Source organism: Dendrobates tinctorius, unplaced genomic scaffold (assembly GCF_039654945.1).
Source record: "Dendrobates tinctorius isolate UK_male_01 unplaced genomic scaffold, ASM3965494v1 ptg000011l, whole genome shotgun sequence".
In the NCBI taxonomy this organism is placed as follows: Eukaryota; Metazoa; Chordata; class Amphibia; order Anura; family Dendrobatidae; genus Dendrobates; species Dendrobates tinctorius.
This window is the reverse complement of record NW_027361679.1, coordinates 118626063-118634444: the sequence shown is the minus strand read 5'-3', so window position 1 is coordinate 118634444 and position 8382 is coordinate 118626063. Positions and strand designations below refer to the sequence as shown.

The 8382-nt window shown below is 50.7% G+C and overlaps 1 pseudogene; it reads right to left on the bottom strand.

Annotated features, from left to right (window-relative positions):
• Positions 1-877: 877 nt before the first annotated feature.
• LOC141100525 (uncharacterized) lies at positions 878-5760 on the bottom strand (annotated as a pseudogene).
• Positions 5761-8382: the final 2622 nt, after the last annotated feature.

Here is an 8382-nt window from a genome sequence, read left to right as displayed (position 1 = left end):
CCACCTTTCCTCCCTTTATAACCCTGGTTACCCTCCCAGTCCATACTTGTATATTCTTCTTGAATTCCTGGTTTTGTGTTGCAAGTGACTTTCCCTCTCCAGAGAATCCTGCTCTGCTTTTCCTGCAAAACTTCCCAGCTCGCAGTGGTGCTCGTGCTACATGACAATGGGTATTCGCGATACCTATAGAATCCCCTATCTACTTTAGGATTGCCAAACCCATTAAATGATGACTTGCACACCTTTATTGGATAAATTGGCCACAGCAGCCTTTTATTAACATTTTAACAAAACATTTACAAAACAATGTTCCCAAAGGAGGGGCGGTCCTCGAGGCCCTAAAATTGTAATTGCCACAGGTCAATGACCCCATAAACCTTGTCCCCAGTACGAGTCCTGCCTCTAGCCGTGAAGCACCAGCTCAGAGACCCTAATAGACTCAATCGGACAATATCCACCCGAAATACCCGCGTATTTCTGCTTCCATTCCTCAGTGTGACCATTATGTTCTGTTCCACATTAATCCACCCAAGGGGGAGTCCAGGACCTTACAGATCCCCCCCCCTCCAAACCGCCGTTTCCTGGCACCACGAACCTCGAGGACCACTCCCGCCATGCCGAGCTGCCATGACAAATATACAGAAATGCAAAACATTTGTTAGGAAATCAGAATTCTTAGCCCACTATACACCCCATATCTATGGATCCTGTAGACAATTCCACCATAACCACATAAACACGGGCGGGTGGGTGGGAGCTTGTTCCTACTGTAATGGGGCACCTAAAATGGTTGCCCCACTAAGATGGTGACACCCTCTTATAGTCCCTCCCCCACCTCCCTCATGTGCCCCTCCTACCCCTACAAAGCATCGTCCCCTTGTTATTATTCAAACATTTAACCCTTTCTTTACATGTCACCTTCCTATAGTTCCCCTCAACCCTGTCATGTCGTCCTTCCTTTGATGGCCTGCGGCCCAGTACGGCCTCACTTGACAATGGGTATTCGCGATACCTATAGAATCCCCCATCTACTTTAGGATTGCCGAACCCATTAAATGATGACTCGCACACCTTTATTGGATAAATTGGCCACAGCAGCCTTTTATTAACATTTTAACAAAACATTTACAAAACAATGTTCCCAAAGGAGGGGCGGTCCTCGAGGCCCTAAAATTGTAACTGCCACAGGTCAATGACCCCATAAACCTTGCCCCCAGTACGAGTCCTGCCTCTAGCCGTGAAGCACCAGCTCAGAGACCCTAATAGACTCAACCGGACAATATCCACCCGAAATACCCACGTATTTCCGCTTCCATTCCTCAGTGTGACCATTATGTTCTGTTTCACATTAATCCACCCAAGGGGGAGTCCAGGACCTTACAGATCCCCCCCTCCAAACCGCCGTTTCCTGGCACCACCAACCTCGAGGACCACTCCCGCCATGCCACCAACGCAAATGTTCTGACCCCTCAAACATTTGTGTCCCGCCACACTTTTAAGCCTTTCTCTATGCCCTCTTGGATTGCCAAACACCTTAAGTCCAATCCGATCGCATTCAGATGAATCCCATCCTTCCTCCAATAATCCCCTTCCCCCGATTCCAAATCCATGTGGCGCACCACTATTGCCCCATTCCTTGCCATAAAACAGGACACTGTGCGATTAACCTTTATCCTAGCCTTATTCACCCCTCAGACTGATCTCGCCCCGTGCCATACCTTCCTGGGGACGATGTCCGGTCAGACCACCAAAAGCTTGGGGAACATGGACCACAGCCTCAACATGTCAAACTCAATATCCCTTATTAGATCCCTGCATGGACGCTTCCCCAAATCATTACCCCCTAAATGGATTAGCAGCACCTCTGGAACTCGATCTAGGCGAACGAACCTATGAAACTCAGGTAATAGCTGCTTCCACACCATACCCCGTTCACTGATCCATCTCAAGATTGCTAAAGTCCTTGGCACACCAAGCTGCCTCCTATCCGGACAGACGTCAGCTCTCAACGCTGCCCAGAATACAAAAGAGTGACCCATTATCCACACGAGCAGCTGTCTCGACTCTGAAACAAATAAGAAAACAAAACACCATAACCACAATAAGTAGACCTTATGGACAAACACTAGACCAAATTAGGGCGTACATATGAACGAAACCTCACCGACTCCCACCGACCAATCCTTCTTACCATGTCCTCTCCCAATCCCCTCCTTGCGGCCTCCGTAGCCGCCCCAATCCGAAATGAGTGACCACTGTATTCCCTTGTTGGCAAGCCCCCTCTTTCCAAACACCGCCTGAATATCGTTACGAATTGAAAGCGAGACAGGAATGAACCATCTCCATGAACCAACAACGGGTCTGTAAACGATCCCACTCCTGTTCCAAAAATCCTCATGCAACTCACAGGGCATAACGGAGACCCGCTCACCTCAAAAAGTACCACCCTACAACCTTTACCATCCCTATCCATCTTAGAAAACCACAGAATTATTTCCAACCGATCTCCAAACACGTCCACATCTTGTCTAAGCAGCCCCCCTTTTTTAAAACGGGAAGGACTCACCAATTCCCCCAACCGAAATGCCCCGAAGAACGCCAAAGAAAATGCCAATTTAAACAAGACAACCTCCTCCAGCGAGGCACATACATCTTTCAGATGCTCGCCTAAAACTAACAGTACCTCATAAGATAACGGACGCCTCCTGTGCGAAACCCTCCAGTGTCTCCTCCATCCCTTTACTGCTTGCAAAACCAAAAATGACTTAGTTAGGTCCCGCAACCCCCTAAACTTAAAACCAAAAGCCAATCCTGACAAAAAATTATTAAGCTTCGGAACCGACCAACCCGATTACCAACTATGACCCAATAATAACAGTAATTTGCTCTCATCTTCCAAGCCCCCACCTAACTTTAGCTTCCAATCTTCCCAAACCCACCAAGTTTTGGAATAATGAGACCATGTTCCCGCTGCCAGCGACCTGTAAAACAATTCTCTTACTGCCCTGACAGAAGGCTCCATAATTCCTCCTCCTCCGGATTCCGCTTGAGGCGCCAGTTCCCGAAATCGATCCCACTGCAAACAAAAAAGAGCTTCAAGAATAGGATACCTTACTGTAGGCTGGGACTCAGCCACAACCCAGAGGTTGCAACTCAAACCCACCCACACCAAGTGCTGCAAAATCCTGACAACGATCTGATCGGGGGAAGACAATGAATTTATGGTCTTTACCGCTCCCAACGACTCGCAATGGAAACAAATTTTTTTGTTGCATACCAACTTTCCCCATAATTATAGAGCCACCACCACCGTGAAGATCTCACACACGACCTGATTGGCCATCAACTCCGTTGGCCACCATTCCACCAACCACATACCGCGAAAAAATAAGCAAAAACCTTGATTACTGGTTGAAATTAGCATACCCAGTGAGTCAGCCGACACCAATGGTGCCATCCAAATCGACTTCCCGTTGTAAGATTCCAAAAAAAGCGCCCAAACTCTGAAGTCAGCTTTCAACTCCCTTCTCAGCCGTATAAAATGCGACGGCGATGTAATCCCAACCGTAGCCAAAGAAAGCCTCCTGCAAAAGGCTCTCCACATTGGCATAATCCGACAAGCAAAATTAAGCTTGCCAAGCAGCGATTGAACCTCTCTCAACGTTGCCTTCTTCAAACCACACATCCGGTTTACCGCAGCCCTCATATCCAAAACCTTATCCTCTGGGATCCTACATTCCATTGCAACGGACTCAATCTCGATACCCAAGAAACTCAGTGATGTGACTGGGCCTACGTTTTTTTCCGCCGCCAATGGGACTCCAAATTTTTTTGCCACGCTCTCCATTGTGTGACGCAAAACAGAACACGCATTCGACTGCGCCGGACCCATAAACAAAAAGTCGTCCAAGTAATGAATACAGGAGCTAAGGCCGGACACTTCCTTAACCACCCATTCCAAAAATGTGCTAAACGTTTCAAAATACGCACATGACAACGAACACCCCATCAGCAAACAACGATCAACTAAAACCCCCCGTTCCAAAAACACCCCAACAAGTGCATGCTGTCCGGGTGAACCGGAAGCAAGCGAAAAGCCGCTTCAATGTCCGTCTTTGCCAACTGGGCTCCCTGGCCGCATTCCCTGACCCAATTCAACGCCAAATCAAATGATGTGTATGAAACTGAACACATCAGCGGGTCGATCCCATCATTAACTGACAAACCCTTTGGGAATGAGAGATGATGTATCAACCTGAACTTGTTCGGCTCCTTTTTAGGCACTACCCCCAATGGTGAAACTCTCAAGTTAACCGCTGGCGGGGATCCAAACGGCCCGGCCATCCTCCCCAAGGCTACCTCTTTATTCAACTTTTCCGTGACCACTTCAGGGAATTCTCTGGCCGACTTCAAATTCTTGGTTGACAACTTCACCTCAACATCAACAAAGGGGATCCGAAACCCGTCCCGAAAACCATCACGTAACAAAACCGCTGCCTCTTTATCCGGGTACTCATTTAGATACTGCACCATCTCTGACAGGCGCACTGGAGTCACCCCTATTTTCAAATCCGTCAGACCCTCTTTGTTTCCACCCCTAAAGCACTTTGCCGCCCCGTGGCTGCCTCCACATGAAGAACACTCATGTTTGAACTTACATTTTGTCCCGAATTTACAAACGCCGTCGTTAAAGGAGAAGCACAGTCCCTTTTGCAATGCCACCGAGTGCCCTGACTGCCCCGAACCCCCGGTGCCCCCAGAAAAAAGCTGTGCTCCCTGTCCTGATTTGACTGGAGCCGTTACTCTCATCCATAGTGCTATATCCTTGTGGTCCCAGCAGATACTAGGTCTAACTGCCTTCCGCTGGCGGAATTGTTCATCATACCTAAGCCAACTTTGACCCCCATACACTCTGTAAGCCTCCCCAATGGCATCCATATAACAAAAAAGGGATGAACAATTTTCTGGTGACTTCTCCCCAATTACACTAGCTAGTATCGCAAATGCCTGCAACCAATTTGAGAATGTTCGGGGGATGAGCCGAAACCTCCTCTTTTCCTCATCCTCTTTTTTAGAATCATCCCTCCGAACCCTGTCCAAATGAAAGCGATCCAATGGGAGCAACGAAAAAATTTCCACGTACTCCCCCTTCCAAATCCTTTCCCTAACCTCCTGCTTTAAGTGCACCCCTAAAGGCCCTTCAAAACAAACGTACACCTCCCCTTTCACAGCGTCATCTAAGTGCACAGCGTCATCTTTTTCCTTCTCACCCCCCTCGCCTATCGCCCCTCTTCCCACTGACTCGACCCCCACCAGTACCTCCCGCACCTCAGCGCCTGGTATTGGCCCTAATGAACCCAGCGGCCCGTTACTCCCTGATAATGGACCCGTGGAAACTCTGCTCTCTAATAACTCTCTATCCCTCGTTGGCTCTAGCCAAGCTGACAGCGGCGACGGCTCCCCCAGACCTCTCCCCGCATCCCATGATCTAACCAATTCTCTCAGACCTTGAAAAAACAACCCCATGCCGGCACTACCTCCCCCCGCAGACAACTCCCCACGCGCATTCACATCAGAGGCTAATGACGGCTGCAAGTAATTTACGGAGTTCCTCTCACCTAGCTGCCTGGGTGCTGTGTTCCCAGCGGCCGCCGATCCGGGGTCCTGATGTCCTTGGTCCACGCCTGATGATCTTCTGCCCATGGCAATAGCTTCCGGCGGAGCTCCATGCAGCCGGCCAGGTGTGACCGCTGCGTCCATCGTGGGCGTCGGACGCTGACTTGACCCATCCTGTCTCCCTGACAGCGCCAGGTAAGTAGTATGCTGTCCATGGGCCCCATCACCCCCCTCCCAGCTGCAGCACCCCCCCTTCATGCTGGAAACCCCCTTGATATCCCGCACCCCCACCCTCTCACTATCCCACTCAGGCATAAGGCTTTCTCTGTCTCCCAGAATCACTGCAGCAGTAGCAGCAGCAGCCATATGGTGGGCGGGTGTAGCACTCTGCCACTCACCAGCAGCTCTGTATTGTTGATCATGTGAAGCTGCAGTCCTCTCATTCAGCCGTGCAGCCTGGTGCACGCTGGATTGTCCTTCTGGCTCAGCGCTCCCTTCCCCCCAGCGCAGCCGTCCCCTCGTTCGGCCGTGCAGCCTGGTGCACACTGGGTGGTCCTGCTCTCTCTGCTCTCCTGTCCCCACACGCAGCTGCTGTGTGGGCGGATCTTCCCCTCCTGCTCCCGGGTGAAGGCACCGTGGAAACCGGCCCCCGTGCTCCCTGACGATTCAGCCGAGCTGCACCCTTTCCTTGCTGGGCACCAGCCGCACCATATCCAGGTTCCCCAGCGGCCATAGACGAATGTATGGAGGGGGAAGCCGACACCTCCCCCCGCTGCAGGTCCCGCCTCGACACAGGATTCCTCCCAGCTCTCAGTCCCCGTGTCCTAGACCTGCGACACGAGGCACCAGCTGGAGGGTCCCCGGAGGGGCTCCTAACACGGCGCCGGACCCGGGGGGTTACCTCTGGGCCGAGGCGCTCCGGAGGCCTGGCTCTCCGAGGCCGTCGCCTGTCACCCTGACTTTGTGGATGAGTGGTCCCCCCTTCCTGCAACAGGCCCTGTAGTGATGCCTGCAGCCATCCTGCGCCCCTGGAGCTCGCAGCAGTTCTCAGCTGCTGAAGGATCGCTTCAACGTCCATGATTTAAGGTAGGATCTGAGCTTGTTCCTACTGTAATGGGGCACCTAAATTGGTTGCCCCACTAAGATGGTGACACCCTCTTATAGTCCCCCCCCACCTCCCTCATGTGCCCCTCCTACCCCTCCAAAGCATCGTGCCCTTGTTATTATTCAAACATTTAACCCTTTCTTTACATGTCACCTTCCTATAGTTCCCCTCAACCCTGTCATGTCATCCTCCCTTTGATGGCCTGCTGCCCAGTACGGCCTCAACAGATGTGTGTCTATTAGGCCGAGTTCACACGTGGCGTTTATTTCGCGTTTCCGCGGCGGTTTTAACCGCGCGCTTTTGCCGCGAAAACGCGAAAAATAAGCATCCCATGCATTCCTATGGGATTCCGCAATGCTGTGCTAATGCTGCGGTTTTTACAGCGGCGGAATCGCTTCGCGGTAAAAGCCGCAGCATGCTCATTAATTTGCGGAATCGTGGCAATGCCGCACCCATAGGAATGCATTGTTCCGCTTCCTTCCCGCATGTGGCTGTGCCCACCATGCGAAAAGTAAGCACAACGTTTGCGGATGGTACCCACGGTCCGGAGGAGAGGAGACTGTCCTCCGGGCTTTGGGCACCATATCCCTGTAAAAAATAGAATTTAAAATAAAAAATATTGGTATTCTTACCTTCCGGCGTCCCGCGCAGTCTTCCCGCCTCTCTCCACGCTCTCGTTCCCAGTAATCCTTTGCAAGAATGACCGTGATGACGTCCGTTCTCGCGGGATCGCGAAGTCTCGTGGTCATTCGCGCGACGTCATCACGAATTACCGCGAGACACCGCGATCCCGCGAGAACTGACGTCATCGCGGGCATTTTCGCAAAGGATTACTGGGAACGCCTGCGCGGGACGCCGGAAGGTAAGAATAACACCATTTTTTATTTTTTTTTTTACATTCTATCTTTTACTACTGATGCTGCACAGGCAGCCTCAGTAGTAAAAAGTTGGTCACACTCGTCAAACACTATGTTTGACGAGTGTGACCAACCTGTCAATCAGTTCTCCAAGCGATGCTACAGATCGCTTGGAAAACGCTAGCATTCTGCAAGCTAATTACGCTTGCAAAATGCTAGTTTTTCCGCGGGAAAATCGCGGGAATTTAAAATGCGATTTTCCCGCCGAATGGAATTCCGGAATTCTCGCGGTAATTTCCGCGAGAGTTCCGGTACGTGTGCACTTAGCCTTACTCTGCTACAGTCTGCCTGCTAGGACATGTAAGCTCAGCCTGCTACAGCTAATCTTGTTGGTATTCAGTGCCAGTATATTTGACTGTTTTGGACTCTTAACTCTGCACTGTTTCCGGACTCTAATTCAGAGACTGCCAGCCCTGTTATGAACTGTGTCGTCTGATCAGCATTCCCCAGTAAGTGCCTTGCCCAAGATATTTTTCCTGCAGCAGAGTTGCAAAAGAACTACTCCTAATATCACCCTGTTTGTGGTGTTTACTTGAACTAGTGATCACGTGCTGCACCTAAGTTTATTTATGTAAATAGAGACTTTGCGTGCAGCAGAGCTGCCAAACAACTTCTAATATCACCAGGGTCGGACTGGAGTGTCGAGGCCCACCAAGGGAATGGACTCTAAGGACCCACCCTACAGTTATATGCAAATATCTGTCAGTCATTATCCCCATTATAGTGGAGCATCAGCTGTAAAAC